At 40.6% G+C, this 23,025-nt stretch overlaps 1 protein-coding gene and 1 long non-coding RNA gene across 2 annotated transcripts in view; both read right to left on the reverse strand.

The window, feature by feature from the left end:
* Nucleotides 1–23,025, reverse strand: part of LOC117503713 (voltage-dependent calcium channel subunit alpha-2/delta-1-like) — a 139,990-nt gene that overhangs the window by 114,919 nt on the left and 2,046 nt on the right. The window lies entirely within an intron of this gene.
* Nucleotides 175–22,735, reverse strand: LOC117503720. The gene is made up of 3 exons (XR_004558645.1): nt 22,651–22,735; nt 15,317–15,321; nt 175–185 (listed from the first exon to the last, which is right to left on the reverse strand). It is a non-coding gene; the product is annotated as an uncharacterized LOC117503720 (long non-coding RNA).

A 23,025-nucleotide genomic window follows, 5' to 3' on the forward strand; every position in this document is an offset into this window, starting at 1 on the left:
TTTGACCTTTATTCCATCCACAGCATCTTCTCCAGATATATCCTGCATCCCAGATTTGCACATCTCAAGGCCCCATCTCTCACTTGTAGCCAAAACCATCAGAATTGTGTTGTCCCCATCACATATAGCAGCAACCAGCTGTGCCCCAAATTCCAGGAACATCATACGGGCGTGATTACAGGCATCTAGCATTAAACTTGTGCCATAATCAACATGTGGGTTCCATGCACGGTCTGCTGCAGTGACAAAGTTCCCAGCTGAAATAAAGTTTGCCCTCATACGCTCTTTTAAATTGGCGAGTTCCAATGAAATAGCATTTACTGTTTTGGAGTTATTGTCTGCACAAGCTGGCTGGTATAGACTAACCCACTCACTCACCCACTCACCTACAATTTTGCTGTACATACCTTATGTTGTAATCAACACAAGGAATTTGGTAACGATATAATTTGATGACACTGGGTTACATAATTTGCAGTTTTAAGTAATAAGTTTTATTAAAGCTGCTAGTTAGAAAACTAGCTCATTTGCAAAATCCCCAGTGCAGCTAAAAATTGACAGGAGGTTTGGTTTGGACACAAATGCAAGACTCACAAACACAGCTCTGGTTGACAAACTTTAGTGGAGTGACAAGCAGTGGTCGGTACACGGGTAGACAGTCCAGAAAACACAGCAGCAGAATTATTAACATCAGGCTTTATCGTGGTCGGAACAAACGGGCAGGTGGTCGAAAACACTTTGAAGCAGGCAGGACTATGGAACATGAACGAGAGCTGGAAAGAAGGCACAGCGTGCATCAATCTGGCAAAGAAACAAAGCAGAATGAGCAGTATATATGCACCCCAGCGACGAGCTGCAAATTGAACACAGGTGAGCATGGAAAGCACTGGAAAGGGGGGCGTGACCAGGGAGAGAGAGACAGACACGCCCACCTGTAAAAGAGACAGAGGGACCCAAACAGAAAAGCATCCAACAAGGAGATAAACAAAAAAGAAGACAGCCTACACATAAAAACAGACTACAACCAAGAAATAAAAGCAGATCAAACACACCCCCTGACAAAAATGAAGTCAAGGTCCTCAAATACACAAAACTGTTTCAACCAATAACGAATTAGGTCCAAACTGCTGCAAGCTGTCAGGTTTTAATGATATAAAACTCGGCCAGTAATATTCGGTATTGCTAAAAACTTGTGTATTACAGTGATTATGGTGGCAAAAGGTCGGGGGGGAAGGGGGACCTTGGTAGTCCCTCCAACAAATGAGCCCTTCCTCTTATCAGTAAAAGTGTGTGGTACAGCAGAGTGTTTTGCTTCCTGGAAATACACTAAGTGTATTTCTTCAAGCGTAGAAGCACAGGAAAGACGTGGTCGGAGAACAAGATTGTAATCAAACAAATGTGCAAACAACAAGAACCACCCCACCACACACACACACACACACACACACACACACACACACACACACACACACACACACACACACACACACCACCACGAGATTACAGCATCTGGGCAGGGCATGAAATTTGAGATGGTCTCATCACCTCCTCCACTATTCCCAGCAGTATGTACTCTTCTCCTCAGGGAAATTGGGGGGAGGAAGAAAGGAAGGAAGGTGTCAAAAACTGCTGGTGAGCCATGAAGGGGTAGCTATGTGAAAGTCAGCCAAGTGTGAGAACTGCTGGCATTAAACGCCTCTTTTCTCACACTCTTCGCTCAATGAGTCGTTTAAGACACACACACACACTAAAGCTGGGCAGACACTGTACGATATTTTCAATCGTTGTACTTGGCTCCAGCTCAAACTGTGCGACTGTTTTGCTGGCCGCCAATTCTTGAAAGCTCATATTTTTCCAGCCTGGCAAAAAATATGAAACTAACTTAAGAAAAAAAAAAAAAAAGCTCAGCAACTAAATAAGAAAGACGGGAGACTTTATTCTGTTATGAGAAGAAATCTGACGTCTGTAAGCTGTTCTGCTTGCCAGGTGACGAGTCTGTAGTCAATCCAGTGTCTGGCTACACGTCCTCTGGGAGACTCCCAAGGGTAAAATTAGTGTCTCATTTTCTGAAACACAAGACAAAGGCGGGTTAAAGCACACGAGCAATCAGATTTTAGACCCTCATTCCTGATGATCAAAGTGTGGCTTTTTAGAGATCACAACAGCACGAGTGGCGGGAAAAAATGTTTACACCCACACACGCACACAAAAATCCACATGATTCATTTGATAATATAGAATCTGTTTCTATAGTGTGATCCCAAAGTGTTGCATTTAGATTTTTGTCAAGTGCATTTTCAATTCAATCAGAAAAAAATGTTTGCAAATACTTGTTCCTCACTCCATACGGGAAAGGTTAAAAAGCTATGAAAGTGTGTCACCATTAGCTCCAGATATGATCAAATTTAAAGAATGAGGTGATAGATGACGAGAAGGCCTTCACCAACCTGACATTTGGCCCTAGTGACCTTGACCTTCACCCAAATAACTGACTTTGCCAGGGCAATTCTGAACTCCTCTTAGATGTGCCCCAAATGTGGTCCAAATCGGGCTGGAAGTCATATTCCCAGATATGTGCCAAATTTAATTCTTTAAGAACTCGGCAAAAGGACCACCTTGGGTAAACCTGATTTCACCTGCACAGTTCTGCAATGCAACTTCCATGTGTTTGTCATGTCCCGTGGACACTGCATTGAAAACATTACATTTTGACCTTTGACCCCCAACAACAGACCTTTTGTAAATTTAACATCAGCTGGGCAAATTCCAGAACTCACCTCCATATATGTGCTCGGTTTTGTGCAAATTTGAGCGGAAAAAGTTAAATTTCTTTCACAAATCAGACTGTTGTTTGGATAATTTTTGTGCACCTGTTGCTCACATCACTTTTTTTGTGAAACCGCACACACACACACACACACACACACACACACACACATACACACGTGATGGTGTGCTGAGCTGCGAATAAACTCGTGAGAGTGCACACTTGCACTTTGGGCTGGAAAGGTTTCATGCTTGCTGGAGTTCACACGAGAGAGCCGGGTGTGTGCGAGGGTGAAATATGACCGGCGGTGCAGCAGCAGCAGCACAGATCATCACGGGTTCACTGACTTTACAGAGTACGGGACACACGTGGATGGCGTTTAGACAAACGCATTGTCACAAACGAGGGCTGCGATGCTGGAAACCTGACATTAAAATTTCATAGGCTTCTTTCCATGTCCTGGGTCACAAAGATAAAAGTGGCAGTGGGTTAAACGCTGTGAAATTAGACGAGGTGCTGGAGAGGAGAGTCGGTGGCGCCGCTGAGCGTACCGCGGTACACTCTACAGTCTGATCAAACTAGGAACTGAAAAAAGTACCATCAGTCGCCGCATATTTCACTGAATTGGATTCAGACAACAGGAGCAATCGTGGCCTTGAAGACAGTAACTGCACAGAGAAGCCCCTCCCCCTTTCCTTTTAGCCTACATCTCACTAATGGCTGGAAAAGAAGCTGCCTCCATTAGTCCAGCTGTCATGTGCCTGATGTGGGTTTGTGTACCTGATACATTTTGCACGTAATGGGGGTGGGGGTGTCATAAGGCAGATCAAAGGGCAGCAGGTCAAAGGGCAGCAGTGCAGGTGCATGAGGTCTTTTAGAAATTAAGTGGCTGTGTGCTGAATTTCTAGGGAGACAAAAGTCGATAAAAACGGACAGAGGACAAATGACCACTGCCAATTTTTTAAATCTAATTTTGTTTTTTTAGGCTAGTGTTGAGAATTTATGGGCATTTTATCATACATGGAATATAGCATTAATTGCATCTGTTTATTAGTGTATAATTACCTACAACAATGAATCACCTACCCCCCCCCAACATGAACACATCATTTGCGTAGGCAGCCACATTGATACAGTAGCCCAGAAGGGACATACATATGAAGAAAAGTATAGCACAAGCAGTGATTCCTGTATTACAGAGGGGTAGGGGTACTAGTTTGGGGGATCCTGTGACTTATCCATGTATTTGTTTCCTCTTCATGATACATCTTTTTGACAGGTGTGACTTGGACTCCGGTAAACACAGTACGCCCCAATACACCCGCTAACGGTTGCTAGCAGATGCCAACAAGTCGTTTTTGTGAAATGGAGACCAACTTTCACCTCATTTGTCTGTTGCAAGGTGATTGTGAAAACAAACAGTAGTTGTAATTTTCGTGTTATTGCCGCCACCTACTGTTGTGGATGAATATGACAAGCCAAAGCAGAGTACATGATTATAAGATAATCATGCATTAAATTTTGTACAAATGTAAAATTTGGGTAGGATTACGTCCGCCAAGGCGTTTATTTATTCTTCTGTTTGTCTGTCAGCAAGATTCCGACAAAACTACTGCACAGATTTTGACGAAATTTTCCAGATGATCCGGATCCAGATTTAGTGCAGCAGATAACTGAAACAATCCTTCACTTGGTGATGAAAGCATCAGATTTGACATGAATGTTCTTCATAAATCAGTGTTTGAGAAAAAAGTGCTGACCACTTGAAAATCCAATATGGTGGCCAGGTAGGGGTCAATGAAGGATTGCATAGGGGTTAAAATCTAAAAATGCTCCAATTATATTGAAAGCTATACCACATTATGTGTCTGGTCACAAAGATTGCAAAAAGGTATAGTTTGGATGATCGATGACTGAATGTTCTGGAGTTATGGGGTAAAAACAGCAAGAATGGTGACAAAGGTCAATTTCAGTTTGTACAGGGGTCAAAAGTTAAAGTTGCCCCAGTTTTGGTAAAACGTGGTGCAAATTATTGATTGAACTAATAGGATTAATAAATGGAATAGTTTTGACTGTGTTGAATGCTTGGTTTGCAAAGTAAATGTCAAACAATGTCAACGTCCATTGGATTCTATGACATGTGACAGATGTTACCCTGTAATGTGACAACTGAGCATGACCCATGGTGCAAACTATTCCTTTTTGAAACCCTATTAACTCAACCTATAATTTGCACCACGTTTTACCAAAACTGGGGCAACTTTAATTTCTAACCCCTGTACAAACTGAAACTGACCTTTGTCACCATTCTTGCTGTTTTTACCCCATAACTCCAGAACATTCAGTCGTAGATAGTCCAAACTATACCTTTTTGCAATCTTTGTGACCAGACACATAATGTGGTATAGCTTTCAATATGACTGGAGCATTTTTAGATTTTGACCCCTGTGTAATTCTTCACTGACCCCTACCTGGCCGCCATATTGGATTTTCAAGTGGCCAGCACTTTTTCCTCAAACACTGATTTATGAAGAACATTCATGTCAAATCTGATGCTTGTATCATCAAGTGAACAATTCTGGCAAGAAATCATACTTATCTGCTTCACTAATTTTGGTTCAAGTTTCACAGAATCTCACCAAATTTGCATCACAGATACATATTAGGCCATGAAAGACTCCATTCACTTTTGGAGGTGATCCGGATCCAGAATGAGAAATCTCTGACTGCTCTTGTCGTATTTGGGCCTATATGGTATTTTTTTTAATATATTTGAGATTTTTTTTTTTTTTTTAAAGTTTCAGTTTAAGTTGGTTTCAGAATGTGGGTTGTACAATATTTACCAACCTTAACGTAACCCTGACTGATGCCTAGTTTCTATTTTTCAAATGACACGCCCCTCGACTTCAGGCCTGAATCAAATCAGGACAGTTGGGTTGTTGGAAAGAGAGCTGGAATCCATCTTCAAAATTATCATTCCCACGTGGAGTTCATGGAAAGAAGGACGGGAAGATTTACCTTCAGGCCACATCTGCAAAGCTTTAACTGAGCTTCTGTACTCGACTTACTTCTGTGTTCTTACTCTAAAGAAGGCAGCAAGGGAACCCAACACAAATATCCACGAGATGAGTTTTACGGTCAAAGTATTCAAAGAGTTTAAAGCAATAATCTCGACAGAGGCAAATGATTTCTTCTCAGACAAGTTCAGTCATGTTTTGACGTGACTTTGGAAGAGATAAAGTTGATGCTGAACAGGAGAATCACCTGAGACTTAAGATCTAGAGGATATCGATCTAGTGATGCTTATTCCAGTTGAATTCCTGACGTTGGTGTGAGCAGCCACAAGAATCCGGGGCTCAACATCCGATCTCTCCTGGTTTCCACTTCAGCGCCTGCTCTTACTCTGAACATCGCGCTTTCACACGCTGAACTCAGTTGACAAATTCACATTTGATCTATTAAACCACTGAACCAGTCACGTAGGAAGCATCCGAAAGAAAAAGCTCCCCCCCCACCTATCCCATCATGCTCCGGGAGTCTTGGAAGACAGCTTGAAACCTCAAATCCTCCTCGAATCCCAGGAATTTAACTTTCTAATCTGTTCTTAGACAGAGATGACTCTGACACATTTACCCAAAGCAAAGATGATACACAACGAAACCACGGATGGCGGCGTCGATGTAACCGAGTCACTGGGGGAAAGTCATTAAAAGCTCAGCATCAATACTTCTAATAAGCCTGACTGTATTACGGAAGACAAAGACACTTTTATCACAGTTTCAGTCCTTCCTTTTATATTTGACCACCTTGCCTTTGAGTATCCTCTTCGTATTTTATATTTTCCACCGTTTCTCCCAACCTCCTTATTTCCATTGTTCATTTGAAAATGCATTTTTCCTTCCTTGGCTTGTCCCTTTGACATAATTCGGATCACAAATGGGCATGCGTGCAGTGTTTTCCATCTTTGATGCAGATTTGCGTCAACATCCAATCGCAGGCTGTCTCGATGTCGTCGACCTTTGAGGCGGTGGTAGTAACTTACGCCCTAAAAGACAGGCGGTCATCACAGTAACCAGCTGTGTCACGTCATCCAGTTTTATCAAATCCTGCGCTGCCGCAACACAAAACTGTTCCAGAACAAACCAGACTGCTGCCCAGACAGAAACCACAAATACCTTTCAGTATTTGTTAAAGGTCACATTAAATCCCTCACCAAGAAGCAAATATATAGCGGGTGGCCAAGTGATTAGTGCGCTTGGTTTCAGTGCGGCAGGTTCCCGGTTCAAATCCCCCCCCCCCCTCCCCCCCGCCACATTCCTCCATGTAATGCGGAGTTGCGTCAGGAAGTGCATTCCCGTGTAAAAGTTGTGCCAATTCAACATGCAGATCCACCTTGGATGTGCTGTGGCAAACCCAAGTGCAAACAAGGGAGCAGCCGAAGGGTCTTACTTTGACTAAAATACAATATTAAAATGTCCAGCCAACAATACTCCACCCCCCCGGTGCAACCACAGTTCCTCATCCTTTGTGGCGACGCAGCACGAACACTAACGTTATGATTTACAGTGAAGCCACCAAGAACTGCCAAGATCCTGCAAGCAGTTTATCGGACTAATCTGAGAAGAGGAAAGTTTTCTGACACCTAAAATTTCTTCGGGTATAGAATATTTATGACTGTTCCGCCACTGTCCTTTTTCTTCGTATGCATTGTGCAACTCAAGCCTGATGTAGCTTCAAAAACTTCCTGCAACCAGTACAACTCTTGTGGTATCAACTGGAAGTAATTTGTGAATTTATAAACATTTCTTCATGCGCTTTTCTGTCTTATATAAATATATAGTAAGTCCCTTCGGCTTCTCCCTTGTTTGCACTCGGGGTCGCCACAGCAAATTCAAGGTGGATCTGCATGTTGATTTGGCACAGGTCTTACGCCGGATGCCCTTCCTGACGCAACTCCACATTACATGGAGAAATGTGGCAGGGGTGGGATTTGAACCCAGAGCCTTCCGAACTGAAACAAAGCTCATTAACCACTTGGCCACCACCCCTGCTTCTTATATAAATATATACATATGCTAATATAAGCAACAGGTTTGCCGTGTTCCACAGCAGCCTGTACTCAAGGTTCTTGAAATGGAGCAACATTGCCACCTGGTGGACTATATATATATATATATATATATATATATATATATATATATATATATATATATATATATATATATATATATATATATATATATATATATATATATATATATATATATATATATATATATATATATATATATATATATATATATATATGGGTGACACTGTGTGATCAAACTCTTCTCCCAAATTCCATGTGGTTGCTTCAACCTCTCAGTCTCAAATCTTTGGGTCATTTTTTTTGTAAAATGCATTGCTTCTTTTTCCTTTTCAGCCAATATCATCCAGATCAGAAAGACTTTCAGAACATGTTACATGTGTTTTATAACTCAAAAAAGGGTATCTTTTTTCTCCCTCCTCATCTCAAGAAGTCAAGTCTGGGAGCATGCACTGATGCATTGCTTTGCCAAATCCAAGATACCATGAAATTGCTTTGGTTCCTGGATGGCAACCATTCAGGCGGACAACTGGTCCATCCCCACCTCTCTCAAATAAACATCTATCTGCCACAGCCAGGGGAAGCATGGGAGTCCCCTTAACCTTTTCCAACCACTGAAGTCCTCAACACTCTTGTATCTATGTACTGGAACATACATAGAGAATCGTGCCACATGGTCAAAATGTCAAAGCTGACGCTCCCTCATCTGTCTGTCTCCAAGTAACCCCTCATCTGATGCAATATCTTAACACAAGTGATGAGATCATCTCGTTTATCGAGGTCAATAACGCCATAATCGCAGCCTTCGGAAATGTCTTGCAGTGTCATTATCTTCTTGGAGGAGACATTATTAATGTTCTAACCTCTCTTCCTCTTAGGAAGTCGGGGCGTTTTAACTCTTGCCCCCTAGATAGTGTTGGAGAGCTGCGTTATCTGAAGCCTCGACAGCCGTATTTCGTGCCTCATAGAGTGCTCATCGTAGATTGTTCTGGAGAACAGTCAGAATATTGACAATGACTAAGTAGCTTGGATTCCAGTGGTATTAGTTTTATAGATGAACACACACCTAATATACATCATTATGCAGAGAATGGGACAGCTTAAAAAAGAAAAGAGGTGAAACATCAGAAACAATGCACGTAATTTCTACAAAAACATCCGTGCACAAAGTCACAGCAGAGTGTTTGGAAATCTGGCACTGTGCCGTACGAGCCGTCCACTGGCTGCACAGAGGGCCCATGGTCACAGGCATCCTATCCTTGTTGACATGTGACCTCACACTGCGGATCACAGGCACCGACCGCCCGTCCCCCAGCACCTAGCTGGCCCCGTGCACGCCGCGCACGTCAAACAGCATACATGTGCAGGTGACTGGACACATTACAATGAAGGAAACAGAATTTTTCCTGACAATTTCAACGGACTGTGGAGCAGTCACACCCGCCAGTGAAGTATCAGGATAACACCAGGTCAGGAAGCGGCAACAACACACTGTATGCACAAACATCACAACCCGTTATTACTGAGAATTTGTTCTTGTTAGCTTAATGCAGCAACATTAGTTTTGAATCTTATAACATCAGAAATGGTTAAAAGATTTATAATGTGCAAAATGACTTATTGATCCATCATTTACTGTTGCAATTATATGGGGTTTCATTTTCAACACCGACCAAGTCCCAAGATTTGAAGACGGTCCTGCTAAAAGAAAACCTCATATAAGACACTTTGGTAGGGCATATGGGTATTTATACTGTACAGTTCCGTGCTAATGCTAATTGCAAGTAATTACCATTACTGGTAATGGTGGTTTGCGCCATCCAGATTTAGCATCATCTACAGCTACCCCTGTAGCACACGCTAGCACTCAACATAGTTAGCATTTTTATTAAATTAGTCCATCACTATTCTAGTCACGTTGATGTAAAGATGTTTGGCGTAAGTAGAGATGTCCAGAAATGTTTCATCGTTGCCAAATGCAGTTGGATGCAGATGCATGTGTGTTGGCTTAATCTTGCCTTCATGCACTATTGAAAATAAATCTTCAATAGTTTGTGCCCCCAAATCCTTCCTCAATGTTTATCTATAGTCCCTGTGATTAGTGGATCGTGCAAGAGAATGAGTGCTAGCTCTGGTTAATGTGGTCACATACACTAATGCTAATCACAGGTGATTAATGTTACTATTAATAGTGGTTAGCACAGTCTGTGGTTAGCATAGTGTGCAGTTAGCATCGTCCGGACATGCTAGCCCTACTCAGAGTTAGCATTTTTATTAATATGGTCATTCACTATTCAAATGAGTCGCATTGATGTCAAGTTGTCCAGCGTAATTAGCAGTGTCCAGAAATGTTTCATCGTTGCCAAATGCAGTTGGATGCAGATGCACATGTTGACGCCATCTTGCCTTCGTGCTCATGAAAATAGATCTTCCTTAGTTTGCACCTCAAAATCCTTCTTCAGTGTTAAACTATATTCCCTGTGATTAGCAGATCATGCGAGAGAATGAGTGCTAGCTCTGGTTAATGTGGTCACATACGCTAATGCAAATCACAGGTGATTAATGTTACCATTAATAGTGGTTAGCATAGTCCGCAGTGAGCATTGTCCAGACATGCTAGCCCTAGTCAGAGTTAGCATTTTTATTAATATGGTCCTTCACTATTCAAATGAGTCACGTTGATGTTAAGTTGTCCGGCGTAATTAGCAGTGTCCAGAAATGCTTCAACGTTGCCAAATTCATTTGGATGCAGATGCGCATGTTGACTCCATCTTGCCTTCGTGCTCTACTGAAAATAGATCTTCCATAGTTTGCACCTCGAAATCAATCTGCAGTGTTAAACTATATTCCCTGTGATTAGCAGATCGTGCGAGAGAACGAGTGCTAGCTTCGGTTAATGTGGTCACATACGCTAATGCAAATCACAGGTGATTAATGTTACCATTAATAGTGGTTAGCATAGTCTGTGGTTAGCATAATCCACGATTAGCATCATCTGCACATGCTAGCCCTAGCCAGAGTTAGCATTTTTATTAATATGGTCCTTCACTATTAAAATGAGTTGATTTCAAGTTGTCTGGCGTAATTAGCGATGTCCAGAAATGTTTCATCGTTGCCAAATTCATTTGGATGCAGATGCGCATGTTGACTCCATCTTGCCTTCGTGCTCTATTGAAAATAGATCTTTCATAGTTTGCACCTCGAAATCCTTCTTCAGTGTTAAACTATATTCCCTGTGGCCAAGTAGGTTCACAAATTTCCATCAGTAATTGTGTTAAAAATACTACATTTTTTATTTGAAGTGGATTTTGATTGATACAGATGAGGACCAGTGAATCTCCTATTTTTGGCCACATCGCCATCTTTTAACACCTCCCACAAAAGCCAAAATTCCACATTAGCGTCAGCCCAGACGCACACAGACACAGACAGACCGTCGTCAGGGACACGGAGAGCTGCAGCGTCCCTGATGGCTGCACCGTGTCGTCTGAACGTTGACATTAACAGCTCTTATGTGGCAACACGGCTCCATTAAGTGAAGCCATCATCCATCCACTTTTCTCTTTACGTCCTTCAAAATATCACACATCAGATGGGCTGCTGGTGTCTCACTGATATTTTAAGCACTTATCGCTTATCGAGTGTGGGGATGAGGACAATTCAGACTATTACATCCATCACCACATTTGAAAATATCAACAGGGAAATTATTTCAAGACAAGACAGTTACCCCTTTGACATAAAAGCAGCTACTTGCAGAAGCCAAGTTTAAAGACACTTTTATACAGCAAATATTTTGTATTTTTAAAACTTTTACATGCTATATCATTTTTGACCAGATGAAATGTGAGTGTTGCTTAAGTATGATCCAGCATGCAGGTGCCTCAGTGTTGCGGACGGCCAAAGGTCTTCCTTTACCAACCTTCCCTTCCATCATTGCCATTAATCTTCTTGGATCCCAATATCTAAGACTTCCTGGTGCTTCCCAGGTCCACCTACGTAACCACATGCACAAAGCCGTTCCAGCACTACCCAAGGATCTCCCAAAAAGACCTAGCACCAAACACATTTATTCATTGCTTTAGCTCACCGTTTAGCCTCCATGTCTCCCAACCAAACACCAGGGCCCTAAAGACTTGGGATACCAGCAGTCCACTGACCTCAGGCCTCCATAAGATCTTCCCAGGAAGCTCAAAGGCACCATGTGTAATTATTCCACACTGAGGCTCCCATCAGGTGGGACCTTTTAAAGATGACGTCGCAGGGGTGGAACAGTACAGTACATGGTGTATGATGATGATAGGATCTCGGAATCATATTTCTTAAAGTGAATATTGTGATACCGGGAAGGTCCACTACTACATGGAAGAAATATCTTGCAGAAGAACGACAAATGATTTATAACATACACAAAAAAAAAATGATCACATCAAAAAGTACAATTTATTTTTAAGACTATTTAAGACTTCTTTAAAGAAAAATGTTCGGCACGTATTGTGAAATGCATCATATTGTAAAGCATGTCTATCATCCGACCCCTATGATCTACAGACACAACGGTTGGCTGAGCCAGTGAGACCAATTGAAGAACCTGAAACATTTTGATTTGTTCATTTATGTTAATGATCTCTTGTGTTTTTCACAGATTTTGTTGCCACCTTACTGTATCCTATAATTTACAGCTAGAATCCAAAGTCTATATTCCGTGGGCCAAGCAGGTTTAAGGGGATGAAACGACACTTAGAATCCCGCATCAGTGTATCATGGCTTACACCAAAATGTATGATAGCCATCCCAGGGTGGTAGCTGTAGCCAGGTAGGGGTCAATGAAGAATTACACAGAGGTCAAACTTTAAAAATGCTCAATCATGTTGAAAACTATATCACATTACTTGTCTGATCATAACGATTCCAAAAAGGTATAGTTTGGACTATCTATTATGGAATATTCTGGAGTTATGGGGTCAAAACAGCAAAAATGATGACAAAGGTCCATGTCAGTTTGTACAGGGGTCAAAAGTTAAAATTGCTCCAATTTCAGCAAAAAATGATGCAAATTATTGTTTGGGTTAATAGGGTTCTAAAAAGGAATGGTTTGCACCATCTGTCATGCTTAGTTATCATGTTACAGGGTAACATATGTCACATGCAGTGGTGGGCACACTTCCAATAATCCGATAACAGATAATTATTGAAGATAATGTTTTCATTATCGGATTATCTTTTTAGATAAATTTAAAAACCATCATCGGACTAATTATCTTCCGATGAATTACCGTCCGATAACGTACTAAACTAAGCTGAACAGTGAAAAACATTTTTAAAACTGTTAAAGCTGTTGAGACCTACCTGTTAAAAGTTTCCTAATAAGCATGTTCTACCCTCTGCAAACAGAAACCACTCTAACGTCTATAAGCAAAGGAGAACTGGTGACCAAAAAAAACCTTTAACACCATGCTAATATAATCGCAATGTCACCAAGTCATCCAGAGGCATACATGTTTAACTTATGGTTCAAATTTTAACCACTCATTTTAGACAAGTTATTTAAAATTATTGTCATGTCTGAAGTTTATAAAGTGAAAATATCAGATATATGTTTTCGTTTTAAAGTAATGTGCTAATTTTTAAGGTTTTGTGAGCACATGCTGTGCCAAGCAGCAATGCATTATGGGTAGCATAAGGTAATCTCAGACATTCACGACAGGACAAATGCATTTCAGACACTCTGTTCAGGGTCCACAGATAACAGCATTAAACTCTAGTGCCTAAAACTCTCGTGAATATATTCTCTGGGTTTACAGACATTAGTGTATTTACGTTTGTTAAATTCCACGCATCTTAAATGTAGCAGACACGGATTATCTGGAATTTTGTTTGACATTTTTTCAAGGCCGCTACTGCCATCTACTGGCCAGGAGTGTTCATGGCAGTATTAAACGTCTGGGTACATGGCTGCTCTCAAAGTGTTGGTATTGTCCATTGTCCAGGCGCTTTTTGTGTGCATATATGTTAACTTTGTATTCTAAAACTACGGTTAGAAGTAATTCCGACTCCTTATCGGTCCACACGAACGAGGTTGGCGCCATGTTTTTAGTTTTTGTGGAAGTGACGACAAGAGAATAAGGCCCCTGATTGGATAGAATTTTAATCAGTACCGCCACCCAGAGGTTTGGCAGACTAATTACAACACATTTATAGGGTTTGATGTGGATGGATTTTTTTTTAAACGACGTAGTGTGGATGAAGTTTTTTTCCCAAACTGAAAGGGTAAGATATTCGGTTTTACAAATACCCGACAACGTGTGTACATGGCCTTATGTCTGTGAAAGGCACTATATAAATAAATTTACTTACTTACTTACTAATATTGAGTGCACGTTTTACAACATCATAAAAGTTTTAAAACATGCAATTGCGATGACACTTCCAGGGCTCTGTAAAAATGCCTATTTTGATAAATACAAATGGAATATTTTACAAAAGCACATTTATCTTTAAACCAACACATGACACACGTCACATTAACGTGTTGGTTTACATAATGGATTACTGAACCAATCACTGTTTAGCACTTTTACCCAGAATGCTTTGCGGTCTGTGTTTGTTACAAAACCTCAGAATTAGTGCCTTATTCAACATTAAAAGATATATGTTATATTTTAACTTTGTACAAATGACAGAATTGACATTAATGGAGTTATTCTATCAGTATTTTCAAAAAACCATAAGTTAGTATGACTTTATTTTTCAAGACCTCCACCTGACCGGAGTGTTGAAATTGATAGGGAGCTGGTCTTATGGCTGCTCTCGGTGTCTTGCAAGCGCTGTTGCAAACAAAAACTTCCAGCAGGGGCAGAATGTTGAAAGAAAAATGATTATGATTAGTAAAGACTTCATTTCGTGGGTGGTCTCAGGATTTGTGTGTGCGGCTTCCTGCAGGGGGTAGCATGGTCAAACATTCTTGCTTATTCTTTAGGTCTTTTACCGCTTTGGATGCTTTCAAAAGCGATCGTATTAAAAATCAATTTCAGCTCTTTAGTAACTGCAAATGTCCCATAGACAACACCGGAATTTATCGGTTATCAATTATCTGTAACTTCCGATACATTTTTGGGTGGTTTATCGGTTTATCTTTATCAAAGATAACTTTTCAGTTCTCTTATTATCTGTTATCGAAGTTAATTTTTTGGTTATCTGTGCCCACCACTGGTCACATGTCATAGAATTCAATGGATGTTGACCTTGTTTGACCTTTACTTTGGAGACAAAGCATTCAACACAGTCAAAACTATTCCATTTATTGATCGTTTTATTTCAACCAATAATTTGCATCAGTTTTGCTGAAATTGGAGCAACTTTAACTTTTGACCCCTGTACAAACTTAAATTGACCTTTGTCACCATTTTTGCTGTTTTTACCCCATAACTCCAGAACATTCCATCATAGATAGTCCAAACTATACCTTTTTGGAATCGTTATGATCAGACAAGCAATGCGATATAGTTTTCAACATGATTGAAGCATTTTTAAGGTTTGACCTCTGTGTGATTATTCATTGACCCCTACATGGGTACAGCTACCACTCTGGGATGGCTATCATACATTTTTGTGCAGGCCATGGTACACTGATGCTGGATTCTAAGTGTTGTTTCGTCCCCTTAAGCAGTACTGATTACGTCAAAATTCATGACTGGCTCATGGTCTACTAGAACCAGGCACCATTTGACATTTTTACCTTAAATTAGTCCTTCTTGCACCATTATAGTTTGTTCAACTGTTGCAGTAATACTACTCGCTATTCCTAATCTTTTATCCATCTTGCATGGCAACGCATTACACCACATTATGACTAATTTAACTCGATTACTATGAAAGTAAAAAAGGCAACACCGCCACACGCTTTCTGCATTCTTTACAGTATACAGATGTGCTTCCTGCATCAGGCGGCGCTCCCGTCCAGACAGCTGCTAGCTATTTCCAACGTTGCCCAGGCAACGGTGCAATGGAAAATTCTTGGGAATTTCTCTGTGACAAAGGATTATGGGGAAGCAGCAGCACCGACCAGGGTCAATACTTTCCTGTTACTTTTGGAAAGCAACGGAGTGACAACCCATAAACTACAGCGCTTCACAAACCACGACCACATTAAACTCTGCGCTGTATCTCCACGAACGACCGAGTCAGGACACTCGATGCCCCTTTTCCCAAAGGCAAGACTTGACTAAATATAGCTGGGGTTAAAGACACAGAGGTGAGTGGGTAGATTTGGGGGGGGGCTGTTAATGGTATTGGTGGGAAACTGGCAGAGAAGCAATGAGTAACACAATAAATAAGTGTGAGAAAATAAGAAATGGAAAATGTGCAAAAACCACTATTATAATTCAACGTTCCGATCAGCCAAAGATCTTGTAGCCTTGTTGAGTACGTGTACAGTATATGTAGGTGCAACAGATACGGCCTGGCAGCTGCACTGCCTAAAATTATACCTGCCGGCACCAACAAGCCTTTAGTGCAAATCACAACCACGGAAATCCAAAGACACATCTTACTTGGTTTGCACATTTTAAACATGACCCACAATGCTGCACACTACATCTAATGCTGGAATAAATGTTCCTCAAAGTCTCTGAACTCAGATCAAGCAACTTACACAAACACATTTTCATTTGGACGGTGTCCTTTGATGTCCAAAAGAGATTAATTTGGCTTTCTGTGACTAGAGAAGTTATGATAGTTGTAGTTAGGTCAAAGGTGGTGGTGAGAATTAGTGGTGGATTTATGAGCAGTGATGAATGTTTTCTGGGAATTTATTACAGGATTCTGGATGTGGAAGGCAGTGGCCTACCAATACCTGTGTTGCGTGGATTTCCTACTGAAACATGGAGTACACTAAAACCCAGAAACTCGTGCACACACAAAAATATCCAGATGTATCAAAGTGTGCGCACGCATGGATCCAAGCACTCCGTTTGTACATTCCACTGAATGTGGAATTGAGCGCACATGCCGATGTACCAAACTCCTCTCTCTCCATGCCCCTATTTAAATATGCAAATTCATGTAAATAGGCTCTGGGACACAGGATTCCCCTCTGTCTGACAATTCCACAAGAACACAGAAAATAAATTATACCGAGTGTGAGCTACAGATGACTGGAAATGATGTGGAGACATGCAGGGATAGTTTATTTGGTTCCCTGTCAAACGGAATAAACATGAAATGGAAAAGTTATGTGTGTGTGTGTGTGTGTGTGTGTGTGTGTGTGTGTGTGTGTGTGTGTGTGTGTGTGTGTGTGTGTGTGTGTGTGTGTGTGTGTGTGTGTGTGTGTGTGTGTGTGTGTGAGGCTGTAAACACTGTGGGCTCAGAGCAGCTCACACACACTGAAATTAAAACAAATGAGGCGCTGACAGTGTGTGACATTCACAACTTTACACATGTTTATTGACAAATACTGAACACAGGGAGACAATCGGGGTTTGTTAAGAAACGCTGCAGCTCTACTTTCACCATCAAGAAACAACCCCCCCAAATTTTTTTAAAATAATAAAAACATTTGAATGCACACATGCCCAAATGTGCGATGTTATAAATCAGTATGATTAATGCTAATAAGATAAGATAAGATAAGACAAGAAAGCCTTTATTCATACCTCAATGGGGAAATTTCAGTGTCACATCGCAGCATAGAACAGTAGGACTAGACAGAAGGGCATGCAATAAAACAAACAAGCATCTCTTAAAAACAAGAACTAAAAAAGCACTAATGCTCATCATCAATCAAGGTTAGCATGGTGGCAGAGGCTAATGATAACATGCTCCCATATATGCTACTCACAGTTAGCAATTACTTTAAAAATGAACAATTATACTCAGACATTCCAAGCATACCTTTCATATACTCAAAGTTCTAACATTTACCCACCCAACATTTGGACAATGTGATGGTGGTCATGACTGTTCTCCAAGCACAGGCGTTTACTGTCCTCCAATATCAGATTTTATCAGATCACGGCTCATGTCACAGCCACAGATTAAAGTTTAGAATATCTTTTAGCACTAGCACAGTACAAGCGGCTCTGTGCTGAGGACCTCAGCAGATGGAAAAGACCAAGAGGACATTCACATTTCACCTTACCATGGATGATAGATGTTTACTTTTGAGAGGTAGGGATGGACTGGTGTAAGAAGGTGGTTGCCATCCAAGAACCAAGGCAGTTCTGTAGTGTAGAGGATGCAGCAATAGGTGGCACCAGCACACGCTCTCTGAACTAATCGGGCCTGACTGCAACTGCAGGCATCAGGGATCCTAAGGTAGTTTGGGACTGACGCATGCAGGTGGCCTCATGTGGGGAATGAACTAAAGTTGCCTGAAGCATAAAATACAGTCATTTTCTGCTGCATATTCAGGTCACAGTTACAGCACACCAAGCACCTCATCCCCCACTTCCCTATCCTCGACTAACTCCTCTAACTCTTTCTAGATATCTTGAAGCACTCCCACGCCAGGTGGAAAATATAATCCCTCCAGTATGCCCTGGTCTTCTCCAGGGCCTCCTCCTAGTTGGGCATTCCTGGAAGACCTCTGAGATGTCCAAGGAGCATCCTCACCAAATGTCCAAACCACCTCAAGTGTCTAATTCCCATCCTGTCCCCAAATGTAAGCCCAGCCACCCAATGTAGGAACCTCATTTCCACCTCCTCTATCCAGGACCTTGCTCTTTTGGTCATTACCCAAAACTCATAACTGCAGGCGAGGAGAGAAGCGTAAATCAACGAGTAAATCAAGAGTCTAGCCTTCTAGCACAGTTTTTTTCTTCAACGTGAATGTCTCGGACAACATCTGCAAAACGTCAGACACAGGCCCAATCCATCTGCCGATTTCACGGCCCATCTTACCCCCACTCTTGAACAAGACCCCGAGATACTTGAACTCCTCCACTTGGGGCAGTAACTCTACACCGACCCCAAAGGGAACAATCCACCCTTTTTAATGATAACACCATGGTTTTACATGTGGAGGTGTTGATCCTCATCCCATTCACTTCTCTCAAACACACATATCAGAGTAGAGCATCATCTGCATAATGTCAAATATTATTGTGATAGTAGTAGCTCTGGAAAGAGAATAACAACAAATCAAAAATGTATCATTATAGGGCCTATTTCTGTAGAAGTCATTTCTCTATAATTGCACAGTCACTCAGACACCATTTCTCAAGAGCCAAATCTGTGTACATCTTCTCAGGCACCTTGTTTCCAACTGCTTATTGCCGTTTCTGTTCAGAGGACTAATTACATTTTGCCAAATGATTGCTGGGAAACCAAGAATCAGTTCACTATAGTTGGTTGAGCAAGAAATCTAGTTAGCAAATACTGAGAGAAAGGGAATGATGACAAATGTCAGAAAAAGGAAGACAAAGAACCACGTAACCAAGTCTGCAAATTGGGTTTGGATGGTTGGCTTTAAGATAACTAGGACGCAGTGCTAAATTTAGATTATTTTCAGTTTGTACACTTCACAACAATTCAAAGTGACATTTTAGCTCAGCGATGCAGAAATCACATTAAATGTGTCATCTGTGCCATCCATGAAGTGCCACAGAAAGACCGCAAACAGGCCGAGTATGTACATTTGGTCCATCTTCTCTCATTTCTTGCCCTTTTTTAGCTTCCTGATCTCACAGTGGACTTGTGGGCCTTGAGCTCTCCGGAGTACAGTCCGTGACATCTCCAATCTGACTACGTTAATCAGTTGCCTTCAGGCGAGTGGAAGAGGAGACAGAAAAAGACACAGGGGCCAAGATGAGAAGAAGAAGGACGAGAAGTGACTGAGGAGGGATGGAGGGAGGGAGCATCGGGAGGAGGAGATCTGAAGCAGATAGAGTCTGGCATTTGAGGTTGGAGATGGAGCCCAAAGATAAAGTCAGGAAGGGGAGAAAGAAACCTTATTTGTGATTCTCAGTTTACGGAAGGAAAAACACAGTAGGTCAGTCATTAATTTGAGTTCGTCCCTTCTCTCTTTGACTTCCACTTTGAGAAGTCCGCACGAAAGTTGTCACTCAAAATCACAGTTGCCACATTTGGCAAGAGCATGTGTGTGGAAATTCTGCAAAGGATCTACAGACACATGGAACCACGCAAACGTTTGGACAAGCTACACTGAACGCATCATTTTTTTAAACGCAAAATGTTGTGCTACAGTGTTTGAAATCGTTCAGTCACCCTCAAGCCTAGGCTTTAGAAAGGAAAAACTGACGTATACTTCAACCACAACTCCTCCTAATTTTCATCATCCAGCCATCATAGACTATTCAGCCAGCAGGTGGCAGTGTTCACCAGGTGACAGGCAGCTCTATAGGACATTAAATAAGCAAAACCATGTTGCTTTTTGGATTAATTTGGCACCGTTTGTCCTCGTATGCCCTTTTAATTTTGGCGATTGACAATAATATGATAGGATGTATTGTTTTCAAATTTTGTTAAACTGGAGCGGAAGGGGACATGATTTTCCAGCGCCTAGGAAGACATCATGCCAACATCATTCTGAATGCATATTCAGAAATTTTACAAATTGTTCTAGCAGTGCAAAAAGTTACATTTTTAATTTTTTTTAACACTTAAAATGAACAGAACCAGTTATTTAAGGATATAAAAACTATGTATGGACACGAATATATTGAATTTTCATGATAAAAACAAGTTATTATACATTTTACCACTGTTACAGCAAACCTTTATTTAAATATTTTAATTCTGGCTGAGTGCCCCCCCTAAAAAAAAATATCCAAATAATTTAAAAAAAAAAATCTCACCAGAAGACACTATTAGCATTCTGAAATGTCGCTGAAGTTAGCTTGATTATGTGATGATGTAATCACATCCCATTTACATATTGTGGGAAGCTAAACAGCATCCTAGGTGGGTGCTATATAGTTTGTTTACAAATCGACTGGTTTGTGTAGAATATAAATTGTCAGATTTGTTGCTAGTTGCTAGATGAACTATTTAGGCACTTGGGAAGGTCAAAAAATTGTGAAATCTGGTGACAAAGTCACTAAAGTAGCTACAGCGCTCTGGTTAGTACTCGTGTTTTTGCAGCTAGCAAACAGACACTCACACTCAAAAAGTAAATAGTTAGGTCCCAGAAAACTAATAATTAGAATTATATGTCTTCATTTTAAACTGCTACGTTTTGTTTGTGCAGTTGATGTAGCTAGCTTAAGTAATGATGTAGCTAGCATTTAATTTCTAAGCATGAGGCAGACTGTAAGAATTCCGCTTTGCTAGTATGAGTTAGCAAATTAATTCAAAACAAACGTATGGCCTATTTTGTTGTGAATTTTAATACTGTTTCAGCTGCAAGGTTTTCAATTCGGATTGGTAGACTTTCAAACAAAGACAGGAAATTCAGCTGTATGAGCTCACCAAGCCTCTCTGAATATCATGTAGACAAACCACAGATCAATCCACTTAATGCCGCTGAAATATCGGCAGTCAGCCACTCTGCTAGTCTGACATCATTGCGTTTGGCCATTAGGCTGAGAGCAATCATGGCTCAACATCACTGAGGGACGGGCTCGGGCGCAGTCAAACATTACCTCCCTTTGAATAGCTTAAAGGCGTAGTCCCATTCCATTTTGTACATTTTTTTCCTTGGTATTCATGGAAACGATTTGCAATCTTATATCACCAATACGATCAAGTTGGCCTCGTCTGGAAAGCTAAAGCGATAATGTATACGATTTAGTGTCACCTAGTGGTGAGGTTGCAGATTACACAGTTACTCATCATGATTTTGTTTCCCATCACGTTTGTGGTTTCTATAGTGTTGGTCCTACGGTCCACTAATCCTAGGGTCCACTAGTCCTAACCTCTTAATATTATTTGATGGTATATATTACAACTCCAAACTGATTTTAAAGCTCACAAATAAATGTAATGCTTTCAAATCGCTAACAAACCAGATCCAGTTTTGTTCAATTTACAAAAATAAAACATGTGATTCTGTTGACATACACCATTAATTAATACACCTTTAATTGTACTGTTGCCTATAAATCTGTTGGATTGAAAATCAACAAATAATGGTAATTCACCGTAATTTAAAAAAAAAATTGTCACACCTTCCTAACAATACTTATCCTACTTTAGCTCATCATGTAGCCTACCATAAATGTAAAAACAACTTCAACATGCTCTCCTTAATACTAGGTCTAAGACTAGTGGACCCTAAGGCTAGTGGGAAGTTCAAGATAAAACGTTTGTATGAGCCTCCATTTCACAAAAATTAGGGTTCTCAAACTTGTTAACCTGCACTAGCATACTTTTCTTTACTTCAGCTTTCTGGTCATGTTGCAAAAGATTAGAGGTGGCAATGCAATGTAGCGGCTGCGACTATGTAGACATGAAAAGGTCATTCAAACACTAATGAAGAGATGGTTATCAATGTTATATTCTATTTATGCTAATAAACACCCCTTAATCCAACAAACTACATCTCTGAACTGGCTCATGTGGTTTTAAAATACATAAAATATAGTGACATAAAATACTAACATTTTCTGTGGCAATGTCATAGATGACTTGGGATGGAGTCCTGATACTTTACTTTTTGGAAAACTGTTGTTCAAGAGTTGAAAAGATGCTATGCTACATAAGCTAGTGTTAGCATGACAGTGACTAATAAAGGCAGCAGACCATCAGTTACACCTGAATGTGCCACAACGCACCATGTCAAAACAAAGAAATACAAGGTGTTTCAGAAAATTTTATATCATTTCGTGTCAATAACTTGACTAATTTTCATTCAAATGATCTCAAATTTTAACAGCATGTGTAGAAACAACTCAAAATTCTATGTTTAAAGTTTTTTTTTTCTTATTAGTTATAAGAAATGCCATTCACTGTGTTAGCGTATGCTCGAACACAGTGCACATATTGAAAACTTTGAAAACTTGTGAAATCATTCATGAAATCCCCATACCTTTGAATTTCTCATTCAAATTTGATTACTAAATCTTATTTTGCTCAACATTAAGCCTGTGTAGTTTTATTTGCCTAGGCCATGCGGTTACCCAGATATATTTTCTTCACAAAGCTAATGAAATTCTTAATAACTACCTGTTGGAGGTAATGCACCGGTTATATATACCCACATCATTTAAGA

This window comes from Thalassophryne amazonica, chromosome 22, assembly GCF_902500255.1.
Source record: "Thalassophryne amazonica chromosome 22, fThaAma1.1, whole genome shotgun sequence".
Lineage (NCBI taxonomy): Eukaryota > Metazoa > Chordata > Actinopteri > Batrachoidiformes > Batrachoididae > Thalassophryne > Thalassophryne amazonica.